The 14,975-nt window shown below is 38.9% G+C and overlaps 1 protein-coding gene across 1 annotated transcript in view; it reads left to right on the top strand.

The window, feature by feature from the left end:
• Window positions 1-12: 12 nt before the first annotated feature.
• The window catches only part of LOC125897747 (roundabout homolog 1-like), a 133,527-nt gene continuing 118,564 nt past the window's right edge, over window positions 13-14,975 (top strand). The window contains exons 1-5 of the mRNA XM_049591084.1: window positions 13-281; window positions 1,057-1,145; window positions 1,248-1,310; window positions 3,288-3,334; window positions 8,548-8,680. The gene's annotated coding sequence lies outside the window, so the exon portion shown is untranslated. The remainder of the gene's footprint in view (window positions 282-1,056; window positions 1,146-1,247; window positions 1,311-3,287; window positions 3,335-8,547; window positions 8,681-14,975) is intronic.

Here is a 14,975-nt window from a genome sequence, read left to right as displayed (position 1 = left end):
CTGCCTTCACTGGTGCTCGAAGAAATTGGAAATACAGGTAGCGATCACGTTACAGACCACAAAAACCTGCAAATAGGCTTGAATGTGACCCTGATCATGACTCACTTTATGATATCGCCCTCAACGTGCCATAGATGAAACCCAGCTGCTGTCCTCAAGCATTAGTAACGTTATGCTAAATCATAAGAACTTTCTGAAGTAGATACTTCAAGGAATGAGGAGACGTAAACGTCGCAAATTTTGCGCAGAATTCACCCCACTATGGCAGAACGACAGTCAAAGTAAGCATACAATATTTAAACATTTTCCTATTGAGGCTATACACTGTAAGGTTACTGTTGTGAAAGCTATGGGTATTTGTTCATATTTCCAAACACAATAACGTTACAGCTTGAGTACAGCTTTTAAATGTTGTAGAAATGGCTATAAACGTTGAATGAATCACTTCAAACTAAGCTAAGCTAACTGAATTCTAAGCTAATTCAACCTATCTACTCAAACCGGCGACGTTTCTTTCTCTAGCAAAACTTATTTTTCTTATCTTTTCAAACGTATTTCGTTAAAGCTAATTAAAAGGTCTCAATTATGTATAAACAGGTTTGAAAATGTTCAAAAGCAGTGTCATTTTAACGGCCAACAACATGTAGACACTTGAAAGGCTTGCAGTTTGCTTATGAAGACTTTAGACTTGCCTCAAAGGACTTCACACTTGCTCTGTCCTCACACAAGACTTGAAAATGTCACAGTGACCTCAGACTTGAAGTTACCTCAAAATACTTAAGAGTCTAGTTTTGTTGTAACACTGAAAACTTAATTGTGAATGAAGGGGAGGCTAGAAGTGTTTTTCTAGGAGGCCATTTTGACATGTCGCCGCAGGAAAAGCACAGGTGCAAATGGTTAAATTAATGATGACTCAATTCCACTTAGCTTTTTTATTTTCAGGGTATTGTGTATGCTGGCTCACTGTCACACTGCCATGGCTTACTGGAACACTGGGATACAATAAAGCCATCATAATTATTAGTAACACCTGTTTTTTTTCCCTGCAATGCCTAGTCAAAGTTCTGCTGAGAAAATGGCCTATCCTGCTCCTCTGCTGCCAGTGTCAGGACCGAAATCTCCACCACACCCTGGCTGTTGTGGAGGTGTGTTGGCATGTCAGCATTTCTCTGACTCCATATTAGCTTACTGAATGTGGCTCATGAATATATTTTTAATTTGCTTGTATCTTGAAACATTTTCTGTAGATCCCAAGATGCAAGTTTTCAAGTCCAGCATTTGTCTTCAATCTTGGGTGTGTCACAAGGGAGGTATATGAAACTAATTACAGTCTGGCATAATGAACACTGTTGTGACAAACTGAAATACTGATTTGCCCCCTTAAATTATTTGCAAAGCCAAGAAGATTTTCGGTATGCTGAATGAAAAGATTCACTCACAATCACTGTAATTAATTTGTTTATGTGGCGCAAAGGATTTATTTAACGCCACACTTGTTGTTCTTTAAATAAAATCTAAATATTGCATGCCTGCAATACAATGCACTGTGCCAAGGTTGCTGACTGGATGAATGTAATGCTATGTTTGATGTATTATTTTTTAAAAAGGACATGGATCATGTGTTGAAGTGTTTAAAAAATGCAGCAGTTTTCTTTAAGGTGGAAGCAGTTACTGCAATCAAATAACCTTAATTCTCCACCTTTACCTCCCTTCTTTACATAGTTTAAAACAGAGAAAGGCACAACGGCAGCACGCATGTATCTATTTTACCACAAGTAAAATTCTACAAGGGGTCTCATATGTGATGTATGGTCTTCATATAGAAGCCACTTTCACATTCCTCTCAGCACTTTCTCAGCTGTGAACTTTCATGGTGGATTTCTCGTCTTTCAGGGAAAATCTTTACATCTCTCTCTTGTGTATGAGAGACGTAGAGAGTGAGTGAGTGAGAGAGGGAGAGAGAAGATACACATGTTAAAGGGGAGAAATGGGAATTTCCCACATTATACTTTCCCTCAGTGTCTCCATCTCTTCTTCATCTCTTAATACCCAGAACTCTGACCTTGACTTTAACCCTGAAAACACTGTGATTAAGTATTCACCCTCTTCATCATTATCTTTCTTTCTTTTTTCTCTCTTTTCTTCTTTGCTTCTTCCCTCCCTTTCTTCCTGTCTTTCTTTTCTTTCTCTTTTCCTTCGTCCTCTTCACTGTTTATGTCCATTAATAGTCTAGCCCTCTGAGAGACCCTGTCTGCACACAGGCCACTATTACAGATGAAGAGGCAAAGTGATTTCCATGTAAATGGTGTCAGAATGTCATTTTCAAGTGAAGCTGCTGAGAAAATGAATTCCTGAAGACGAGAGAGATTACCAAGGGGCAATGACACCTGGATTGTATTCTCACAGATTCCCCATGCAGCTCTTGTATAATGGTCCATCCACAAAAATAGCTTTGTTTGGCTCCCTGACTGTGTGGATGCTGAAGTGTCAGTCAGCCCATCCAAAAAGGAGAAAGGAAAAGGGACTCATATTACCATATAAATGTATGGTAATATAACCATTTTTGATATGAGCAAATCACAGTTGAAGTGTGTGTGTGTGTGTGTGTGTGTGTGTGAGTGAGTGTGAGTGAGAGAGAGAGAGAGAGAGAGAGAGAGAGAGAGAGAGAAAAGGCAATCTTATTGTAGGCATTTATTTTCTCATCAATGTACAGTATATTCAAAGTGTAATGATAAATTGATGAGGCTATAAGGTGAATAGATTATATATGAACCTCAGTCAACCTCAGGGCTAGCCATTAGTCTATGTGACAGGTTCACCATACAGCTAAAGAAACAAATATTGAGACCAGCACCGCTAATGAAACAAGGCAAACATAGACTATGACCAAGGGTCAACAGGTTTCTTTCTTTCTTTCCTTCTTTCTTTCTTTCTTTCTTTCTTTCTTTCTTTCTTTCTTTCTTTCAAGTCCCCGTCCGGACCAAAAATATGGAGCGTGGACTGGTAGCTGGAGAGGTGCCAGTTCACCTCCTGGGCACTGCCGAGGTGCCCCTGAGCAAGGCACTGAACCCCCCAACCACTCAGAGTGCCTGTCATGGGCAGCCCACTCTGACATCTCTCCACTTAGTGCATGTATAGGTCCAGTTTGTGCATGTGTGTGTTCGGACCTGTGTGTAATTGACAACAGAGTGAAAAACTGAATTTCCCCTCGGGGATTAATAAAGTATATTTAAAAAAAAAACAAACAAACACCTATATCCAAATCTCTTTTTTTCTTTTTATGACAGACAAAAGACACTTCAGGAAAATTCCCACTGGAAAGGCTTATGCAGAGGTTAGTACAGGTTTATCATCTCACTGCTACAGTGTGACTATCCTTAAGTAACTTGATCGTGAGAGTTGAAATACCGTGGTTAACACTAAAACATTTCAAGACATATGAATGAGCTAGGAACAATCAATACAATTAACTACATTTTCTGCATTTGCCTTTGAAAACATTATGTCTGTATAAATATGGAAGTAATACAGGTACACTTAATACATACGTGGAAATAGGAAATGATCTCTACATAAATCTATTTCATTGCCTTTTATATATCAAGCTTTATGTTCATAGAAGGTTTTACGTATTAGAAGAAAAATGGGAATTCATTTGGTAGATGAATGAGTCCAAAGAGGTTTCTTTCAATATATAATACATTGTTAAATAAGTATTTTACTGCTGTAAAGATGGTCTTTTCACAAAACTCGGCTGTCTATGCAGTAGAAAGATGCAAATACTTTTGAAATCTGTGCTGTATGACCAGAGGACAAAAAAAATGAGCATTTTGTGAGCTTGTCCAGGAAAAAATATGGCAGCCAGCTGGTGACAAATGATCTTGTTAAATACTAAGCTAAAGTATGTTTATGAAAATATTTTAGGCGAGACATAGGAGATACAGTTTGAACCGAGGTCCATAGGAACCCTGCTCAGCCTTGCAGCCAATTTTTCACAGTGGCCACTTGCGGTACTGCAGTGGGGAAAAAATCCCCTGCGGCCCTAAAAGCATTTGCCCAGGTGCGGCCACCTTTGTAAAAGACACATCTGTAAAACTGTTGACGGGACACTTCAAACTACAAACAAGGTCGATTATGAATATTTCTATTCTGAATGTTTGAGCCATTGTGGTTTTATATTTGTACAATTTTCCTCAAGCCGAGAAAAGCGAGCTGAGTGGGAACTCGCGGGCAGGGCTAGCAAGAGAAACAGTACTGCTAATATTTAGTGGGCTGCATACCATGGAAATAACCCCGGAAGCTAGAGAACTTTTTGACGTATGCACCAGGCGAGCAACTCCATTGGAATGATAGGTGCAATTTTGGAGTCAAGTTTTTAGTTATTATAAAAATCTGTGGTTTGGTCTCAGTTTTTTCAACCTCTGTATTAACAATACAGGAAACAGTATGCTGCCCATTTCCTGCTCACAAATTCTCATATTACAGCCAAAGGGTTTATGAAAATATCATTCTGAGGACATTTTAGGCGAAAATTAGGCGAAAAATAGGCAAAACATTAATAGAATCTTGGTTTATATTGATGAGTTCAGCTTTAATTCACACATACTACCCAGATATTTATAATACAAAGCTGGTCTAAAATCGGCAAAGTTTGCCAACTCAAACTGACCTATTGTAAAATGTTCTTCAGTTAACAATTGTAGGATAATTGATATAACAATAACCTTATGTTTTACTTGTCCTGTGTTTTCTGAGAAAACTCACTAGCATTAGTAATGAACTTTCCCTTCATTTATTATGAATAAATGATATATTGCAAATGGGAAAAAAATATTGATAAGAAAAGGCGTGTCTTCATCCAGAGTTTGATGTACAGTACAGGCCAAAAGTTTGGACACACCTTCTCATTCAATGCATTTTCTTTATTTTCATGACTATTTACATTGTAGATTCTCACTGAAGGCATCAAAACTATGAATGAACACATGTGGAGTTATGTACTTAACAAAAAAAAGGTGAAATAACTGAAAACATGTTTTATATTCTAGTTTCTTCAAAATAGCCACCCTTTGCTCTGATTACTGCTTTGCACACTCTTGGCATTCTCTCCATGAGCTTCAAGAGGTAGTCACCTGAAATGGTTTCCACTTCACAGGTGTGCCTTATCAGGGTTAATTAGTGGAATTTCTTGCTTTATCAATGGGGTTGGGACCATCAGTTGTGTTGTGCAGAAGTCAGGTTAATACACAGCCGACAGCCCTATTGGACAACTGTTAAAATTCATATTATGGCAAGAACCAATCAGCTAACTAAAGAAAAACGAGTGGCCATCATTACTTTAAGAAATGAAGGTCAGTCAGTCTGGAAAATTGCAAAAACTTTAAATGTGTCCCCAAGTGGAGTCACAAAAACCATCAAGCGCTACAACGAAACTGGCACACATGAGGACCGACCCAGGAAAGGAAGACCAAGAGTCACCTCTGCTTCTGAGGATAAGTTCATCCGAGTCACCAGCCTCAGAAATCGCAAGTTAACAGCAGCTCAGATCAGAGACCAGATGAATGCCACACAGAGTTCTAGCAGCAGACCCATCTCTAGAACAACTGTTAAGAGGAGACTGTGCGAATCAGGCCTTCGTGGTCAAATAGCTGCTAGGAAACCACTGCTAAGGAGAGGCAACAAGCAGAAGAGATTTGTTTGGGCCAAGAAACACAAGGAATGGACATTAGACCAGTGGAAATCTGTGCTTTGGTCTGATGAGTCCAAATTTGAGATCTTTGGTTCCAACCGCCGTGTCTTTGTGAGACGCAGAAAAGGTGAACGGATGGATTCCACATGCCTGGTTCCCACTGTGAAGCATGGAGGAGGAGGTGTGATGGTGTGGGGGTGGTTTGCTGGTGACACTGTTGGGGATTTATTCAAAACTGAAGGCACACTGAACCAGCATGGCTACCACAGCATCCTGCAGGTGTGTCCAAACTTTTGGCCTGTACTGTAAATATACAGCTATCATTCATTTTATTCTGGGACAAGTTATTGCATCAACCATGGCAATGCATTAAAGGTCTAGGGTGTAGTATTTAGGGTGATATATTAGCAGGAATGGAATATGATATAATGTTTTATTTAGTGTATATAGAGTATAGTATAGTGTATAGAGTATTTATGTTTTTGTTACCCTACATTGAGTTGTTTATATTTACAGAGGGAGTGGGTTCTTGACCACGGAGGTCACCATGTTACACCGCCATGCTTCAACAGTGGCCCAGAACAGACAAACAAACACTGGCTCTAGATGGGCCATTTGTGTTTTTGCGTTGGTCACTGATATGTAATGTGTTTTTACCGGTTATAATCACCTGGTTTGATTGTTTTGGAGAGGAAGAGACCTCTTGGGATAATTTGGCTCCCATTAGCAGCCTCCTGAACAAAGAACACTGAAGGCTTTCTAATCGGGAGAAGTTTCAGCCTGTTGAAATCTGCAATCCTCACCACTAGATGTCACTATCACCCTAAATCTTACACACTGCTCCTTCAAAGCAGACATAGAGCAGAAATAAATTGAATGACAGAATAAAAGATGATGTTACTGTTGCCTATAATGTTTCATCATTTAAACATTGAAGAGACAGCATCAGAGGGGGTGAAAGGGAAAGCCAAAGAAAAGGAGGTAACTCATCATATCCTACATCCTCCAAAAACAAAACATCAGTTTTTATGATTAGCTGTCACATTCTGTCTGTCTTTGTGCATCTCACCTCAGGTTCAAACAGCAAATGACTTGGTCATTCTGACCAGTTGAGCAACGCTCTTGCTAGAGACGACCGCATTTCCTCTTGAGATGATTATCTTTCCGACGCCACACTCACAAGTCTGCACCTGTCAGCATGATCGATGACCATGATATTGACTTGAGGTTAATTCAAAACTGCACTACTGAGTTAGACGAAGGATCTCGATAAGAGCGCTGGAGATAAGAGTGCAGTTGAAAAGAAAATTGTTTTGGGTCACATGCCCTTATGCCCCTCTATTGCATCATCAGACTATATAGGCTACATTTACCAATCCTTTTTTTTTCTCCAGAAGAATTATAGGTAAGAATACTTAAAAGCCGAGCAGCTAAATCTTACTTTTTTGTATGTAGAAAGGCTCTAACCTCACTGATTAATGTATCAATCTACAGTGTACTGTGCAGGTGCCCTGTTTCAGAGTCGGTTAGGAATAAACATTTGATTCAGAAGATGCCCGAACATAGACTGGTTTTTCTACACAGGAATTAATAGACAGGCTTTTTATTGCTTTTATTAACAGCAATGAAACTAAACGTGTCTTGCACGTAAGACAACATTAAAGCTTGTGTGTATTTGCCTGATTTGTGCAATCCACCGTGCTCATCACACTGCTGAATGGTAGACTGAGTTGAATAAATAGCTGCTGAGCAATGTTGCGGATCAATTCTCCTTTTGTTACACACTTCATTACACAGAAGAAGATGCACTCATCAGTCATTATGGACATTGTTTCCAATACAATAATATAAAAATAATCAATTACTGTAAACAACTATTCGTAGGACGTGAGTGATCTGGTCATGGAAAATACACAGAGGAAAGAAAAGGGCAGAGTTCCACAGTCAAGTGGACTGAAAAATCTAACATTTCTCTTGGTGTAAATGTGTGTGTCTTTGCTATCTCCATGATGAATTGGGTGTTTTCCTGCCATGTGGCCTGTGCATGCTACAGTTCCAGCACCCCCGCTGTTTAAACCTGAATAGAATTAAGCAGGTAGCAAAAATAAATGGGCAAAAACAATTTGAATTTCACACGGTGAAAGAGACAGAGGCAGGCTGGTTTTGCTGCAGGTGAGGTAGACCCAGTGGGATGCTTTTGCAACAACACACACTGATTTTCTACACATTTCTGCAGCTACCTTGAGCTGCAATGCTTCATTTTGAAAACTATCAAAAATACAAATGGATATATATGTACACTTGACCCCAAATTGTGACAAACCATGGGTTATAACAGCTCATTTTGCAATAGAAGTGTTATAATAAAGAATGTTGCTATATGTAAGACAAACACTCAACAAATATTTAAATGCATTCAGAATCTGTTTAGAAGACTCTGGTTTACATGTACACTTAATGAAAGTGCTCAGAATAATCTTCAACATGCCACATATTAATAATGCAGTCCATGGTGTCCCCAGTGACAGAAAAAGAACTGAATATTGGAAAATGAGAGAAAAAAACCCTTGTTATTTTCATGGCCTGAGAAAATAGAATCAAAATGCTAATTTTATTGTTGAAATTCACCAGTTTATGCTGTCCTTGAGTGTGTGAGATGTCAGGCTTAATCTGTAAGAGTAAATTGTCTGAGTGCAGCCTTAGGACCCTGAGGATATTGGACCTAGGTTGCTGCAGAGGTAGCTTTGTGATTTGTATGCACCCCATCTGATAGCGTCTCCTGGATCACAGATGGATTATTTAGGCTTTTCCTTCGGCATAGGCTCCTTCTTTTGATTTTTTCTCTCCTTTTTTTACAGGTCCGCATTGTATCTTCCTTTTTATTCCTGTCTCTGCTTTCATTGTTGGATGCCTCAAAAACACACACTGCCAGAGATTTTGGCTTTACCAGAGAAAATGGAACAAATAATGCTGGAGGAATAACCTGGAGGGGTGAGTTGTAAAGTTGTACTCAGTCATATTAGTGGGGCTTGGTTAGTATCTTTGCAGTGATAATTTTACTATTGTGAGCGCACATGGTTTTGGCATAGCTGGTTTCAGAGGGAATTGAATCCTTTGCCTGCCCATTGATTCACACAGGAGCAGATGCTGTCCACGTGCTGTGGTGCTGAAAGTTATTTGTGGCTTACGCAAATTTGTAGTGAGTGTTATTTGTATTCTGATGATTGCATGTTGCCAAACAAGGAATAATAGCAGAGTATACCTCCTTATCTTTCAGCATTTCTCATTTCATACATTTACTTGGACTGAAGAGAAGTTAAACGACAAGTTGTTTTTCATTCAATGATCATAGAATGTTCTACTGTGTTTTGTTGTAAAGGTAAAAACAAAGAAGCTTAATGATAACATAATTTCACTATAACATATTGTCGATTATTCATCTGAATGAAGCGAAATGGAATACAGCGACTTGCATACTGCGCTACATATACTAAGAATGTTTTATACTTTTGTTTTAAAAAATAGGTAAAACACTTTACAATTTTATTTCTACAAAACCAAGGTCTTAAGCTCTCTCTCTCTCTCTGCATCATCTGTTTTTTATTTTATTTCTCTGGCTTCTGGTTCTAAAAATCCTTCAGTGGTTTTGAAAACCCTAAAGGGATTAAGCTATGGCTGTGTACAAGTAACTATTGCTAAAATTACAGTCAAGCAAATCCAGACTCATCTTAAAGGATCACTTAATCTGGTGGATTTAGTTTATTTGGCTGTACTATCAATTTAAAAGAACGTTGCCCTTAACTGACTGCTCTGGCCAAATAAAAGGAAGGTATGACGTTTTCTTCAAAGCAAACAGTGGGAGTGAGCATTTAACGGCACTGTGTTGTGAATAGTAGCATTGACTGAAAAATCTCTTGCCAAGTGGAGTGAAGACAGTGGATTTATTCCCTTTTCAATCCCTTAATCTGTAAATGCCTCCAAGTGGGTCTGAGGTGTTTGTCAAAGAGGGGTGAAACAATGGATTGCAGCAGTAAGTACCTTGCTATGTGGTCATTGGGTGGTCATCAGTATTTCCTCCTCTCCTCTTACTCTGAAGTTACGCTAACAACAACAATCACCTCCAGTTAGACAACTGGATATTGAGATTTGTGGAATCAGCAAACACGTTGACTTATGTTGTCATTTTCAGCCATAACTGTAAGTTTTAAAAATGTACAGTTAAACACGTTGGTCGAGCCTATCTAATGTTTCTGCTGTGCATATTTTGTATACTGTGTTGCTTTGTTAGCGTCAATGATGAACCAAATCTACCGGCACGGAAGCTAAACAATGTACTGTTGTGGCGAGAGCAGGAGCAAAACATATTTTAGCCACTTAAAAAAAGTCCCACCAAAAAAAAAAAAAAAGAAAAAAATCAATATTGGTTTAAATGTACGCTATATTTAGAATATCTTCACCACTTTACCTTACACACTAGATGATCGAAGCAGCGTATTCTATGAAGTTAAATGACTGTTGGTCAGTGGAGTCTGGTAGCTTTGAGGAAATAGTTAGTTTACTGTCACTGTCTGAAGGCAAGGTAAAGCGGTGAAAACATTCCAAATATAGCGTACACTAAACTGATACTGATTGTTTTTAGGTGGCTAAAAACTAACAAACCAGTAACAGAACCAGACAATGCTGCAAGTGTAAAGGTGTATTTACTTGCATGTTTTCCTATAGTCCGAAGCAGAAGTTATCATCGCCCTGGTCCCCTCGTCAAAAAGCCTGTGGGATTTTTCCATTTGATTTTGAATTATTGCAGAAAAAAATATCTCTGTGGCACACAAATGTTTATGATTCCAACATGTTTTGTTCAGGAAGATAATCTCCACCAATGAACAACACTTTTATGATTTTTGAAGCGTAAATGAAATCATTAGAAGTAAAAAGCTAATGTTAGGCTATAAACGAACAACACCACAGTCACATGACTTAATGTCGCCACCACAACAAGGCTGTAAAGCCATGGTTGGTATGATGATGTTCTATAGTCTCTTGTTAGCAACCACTATTTTTAAGACACATAAAAGCTTCAAAAGGGGGGATACTGACATATTTTATGTCCTAATCACAGACCACAATTTTGTTTTGTTACTGTAATACAGCCTTTAAACATTTATGTCACATTCTCATTGTTGAGCTGACGCATAATTGCATACCTACTATCTTAATTTCTCGTCATATAAGGTGACTAAAAGTGGTGACCATATTTTCAGTTTCAGCAACCATAAGCTGTTGCCTGGTTACCAGCCTGGCAACCGCTCTTAAAAGTTGGTGTTGAGCCCTGCCAACATACTTTATTTTCTTCATTATTTGCCAGTACAGCTAGCAGCATGTTTAGTTGTCTTGATGCTGGCATATCAGGCTCATTCATCCTCTGGGGCCAAAGGTCACTATCCCTTATGGGATCATCTGTTACTCCTCAGGCTAGTTATTCTCCTCCACAGTGCCTACTCAGCCGACTATGACTTGTTACTATGAGCCCCGACAGGGCCCCAGACATTGCCTCTCATACTTTTAATATCCTTTGTCTTGCTCTGATAGCTCCTGTAATGCATTGCAGTGGCAGTGATGAAAGCCCGTATTTGTCTCCCCATCCATTTCCCCAAAAGACACAGCCATATGTCAGCGATAACTGCCAGGTGTTGATAAGAACTCTTCAGTCTTACACGAGGAGAGAGTGTGCCTTGTATAATGTTGAAGTATGTGATGTACGACTTTACGTGATTGACAGTAATATATGCAGGTAGTTTGTGTGTTGTGCGTACATCAAATATCTGAATGTTTCAAAAGCACAAGCCTCTTCTACCTTACATCTATACCCCCCTCTGTTGCCTAGACTCCAGTTATTAAGCGGAAAAAGTCGGTGAATCATGCTTCCTGGTTGTGCTCCCTGCTTTCACCCAGCACCCCAGCAGCGTTGTAGCCATCACATCTGAGTCTACAATGTACATAGAGATGTATTCATTTGGCCTAAACATGGCCAAGAATGAAAAAAGCTAATACAATGTTAGATTTTCAGTAGGTGCATTAGTATTATATTCCTGCAGATGCTACAGGTGCATCGATATATGGCTGCTTTTCCTTGCAGTAAATATGTCTGTTGAATTTAAGTATCTCCCAGTGCACCTTTTGACATGAGATACCTGGTATAACATATTGAATTGCACATTTCTGTCTCTATGAGTACAGGGAATTGAATTTAGGAGGCAGAAAACATGGGGAGGGGGATGCTGAACACTGATTCTGTTCACGCTCTGGTGCTCGCTACAGTATGTGATCTGTCTGCTGTGGTATAGGGGGAGCTCCTGTTCTGTCTTATTGACAATATGTTAGATGGTGAGCTGTGATTATTCCCCAGTAGACAGAAGAAGGAAGGGGAAATCAGCACTCCTGTCTCCTTTGATCTGCAGACTCTCCCCATTAGCTCAGGGCAGATGACTCTAACAGATATTTTATAGTCATTTCTCTCAGTACGAGCAGGTTTGTGTGTGTTGAGTGCATGCAGGTTTGCATGTTTGTCCAGCTACAGCACCTCCTGTATGTAACACAGTATTACAGGGTGCATGCATGTTATATTCATTTTACTAATACTACTGAGGCAGATACAAAGTTATTCTGAAATGCTCTATTTGCTAAACTTACTGTGTACAGCAGGGTGTAGAATGTTATACTGTGTGTTGACTATACACTGCTAATGTTTACATAGTGCACCCCTGACTTGTTTTTTGCTGTTTTCACTGGATCCATCCCTTTCCTAGATTTTTTTTCATATCAGGTTTAGATGTGAAGGTACCAATTTTCCACAGAGTTATCAGCATATTACACATACCTCGATGCTTGTTCTGTTTCACTCATATCTTTTTCCTCCCACTGGCGGATTTTTAAATTACATCTTGGATTTATTATGTTTTGTTTTTTCTCGCCTCCACACCCACATTCTGCCTTTCTTCTTTCTGTATTCCCCATAAGATATGTTAGATAAAACTAAACAATGCAATGATATTATTACCACCCACATTTAATATTCAGCACTCTACAAAATGCAATCTTTCTTGCTCATTAGGTTATGATACATCCATATGCAGATCTTTGTGCAGATGTTTGCAAGAGCAGATTTCAATATGAATGTTATTCATATTCTATATTGTATTACTGTGTAATACTTCACAGCTTTTGAAACCTCAGCATTTTTGCTATATTGGCCAAACACTGTAAAATCTCAGAGGTTATTTTACCAATCAAGTTTTTATTGTTGTGTCATGCATATAAATATGCCAAACCTGTAGTGACATACAAGATTCCACAAATTACTGTAAACCTTATTCAGAATGAAGAACAGAGCTAAAGAGTTTAATCATCATTATCATCACTGTATCATTAAATTTCAGGTTGTTATATTTTTACTAAAATTTAGTTTATGATAGGTTTATGAGGTTTATGATAACACAAACTCTATTGCTGAGTGTCTTTTTTTTTGGAGGAAGCTTCTGTTGAGGTTTTTAAATCAAACTCCTTATGTCATCATGATATTTTATGATATCATCATACTAACATTTTTTTTTAACAAAATCCTCAATCAAAGGCGATTTGTGCAGTTAAATGAGTTAGTCTTTTTTTAAATTAGATCAACTTCCTTTAATGAATTAATGTAATTTCCGATGTTGTTATATTGCTGCTAGGCCACCTTGTTAATACAGCTGCGTAGCTCCCTTTGTGTATGGCAAGCGGGAGAGCAAACAGTTTTTTCACCGCAGTGAAAATGTTTTTGAACAGCTTAACGCCAACAAATATGGATTGAAACAGAATATTTACCAGCCATGACAACAATGTGACGGCTTTGTAAGTCTGTGTGTGTGTGTCATCATGGTGAAATGTGGTCCTGGTGACACCAATCATAGCAGGAACTACTACAGAAGCTGTTTTCAGTATTTTGCCAGGTGTTTGTGTGTCTGTTTTTGGACAGATTTTATCAACCCAATAGCTTCGCAACCGTGCAAGATGCATTCACAAAACTGTGTAGTGATAGAAAATGAATGCTGAGTTCCAAGATGGGTGTGGTTTGAGCAAGAGGGCTGGAAGTAGAGGGTTAGGAAGCAGAGAATGGACCAGATTAGCTTTAATTAAAGGGTCGCTCACTGCATTGCAACATGGTCTCTAGTTTCTTACATAAAAACATATTGTGAAATTTGGAAATTATCACATTAATCTTTATCAATAAATGACTTTTTGACTTTTTCCCTGAGGTTTTAAAATAAAGTCAGCTTAGTCAAAGACATCATATGATAAAACAGCCCTTTTTTTTCATCTAATAAAATATTTTTCCAGCCATTTCATTAAAGACTGATAAAAACATCCAAACCCAAAACATTAAACACGTACAGTAACTCCTTCCATTTCACATACAGAAATGGTAGTTGCTTTAATTTTTTAGAAATGAACAACATATCACTAGTTAGTAGATGAATCTCAGTCACAAGTTTTTGGCATATTTATCAAGTTGGCTGTTGGTGTGCATTTCTCCGAACAATTAAAGTGGCGCGTAGAGTCGGCGGCCGCAGGGTGCCAAGACATCCCAGGAATCTGGCCGTTCATCAGACAGCTAGGATGAGTTGCAAAGCTGTTTGTACCACAGATGGCTGATCAGTACAACTGACTTCCTATTCCTCCCGCCTGGCGCTGTCACTGTGTCTCATCACCATTCCCACTTGAGAGCAAGGGTGTGTTTTATGTTGTGTGTGTGTGTGTGTGTGTGTGTGTGTGTGTGTGTGTGTGTGTGTAGGGGGGTATTTGTTTGGGGGGTTAGGTTGGGAAGTGCAGCAGGTAAATGTGAGCATGTTTGTATGGTGTTTGCCTTGGATTATGTATGAGCACATGAAATTTTGATGGAGCATTTGAACAGAGAGTGTACACATACACAGTTCTGCACAAAGCGCACAGAGATCATGTTTAAGATGTACTGTAGAAGCTCACTTGTGTGTGGAATATGGTAGGAAAAGCAACAGTGAAGCCATAGTGATCTGCAGTCCCTCGGTACGTGTGGATGGATCAGACTGAAACAGACAGAGTTTGGCTGCATGCTGGATGGGTTTCAGAGGGAAGTCCATCTGTCTTCCTCTCCTCTTTATAGTGGAATTTCACACAGGATCATGGCTGTATATAGTGCTCGCCAGCAGGGTAGATGGTGGAAGAGGGTTTTGTGTGATTTCACTCTGTGAGAGGAGTTGTATTTGAAAAATGTTTG

Source organism: Epinephelus fuscoguttatus, linkage group LG12, assembly GCF_011397635.1.
Source record: "Epinephelus fuscoguttatus linkage group LG12, E.fuscoguttatus.final_Chr_v1".
In the NCBI taxonomy this organism is placed as follows: domain Eukaryota; kingdom Metazoa; phylum Chordata; class Actinopteri; order Perciformes; family Serranidae; genus Epinephelus; species Epinephelus fuscoguttatus.
This window is presented reverse-complemented; position numbering and strand designations above follow the sequence as displayed.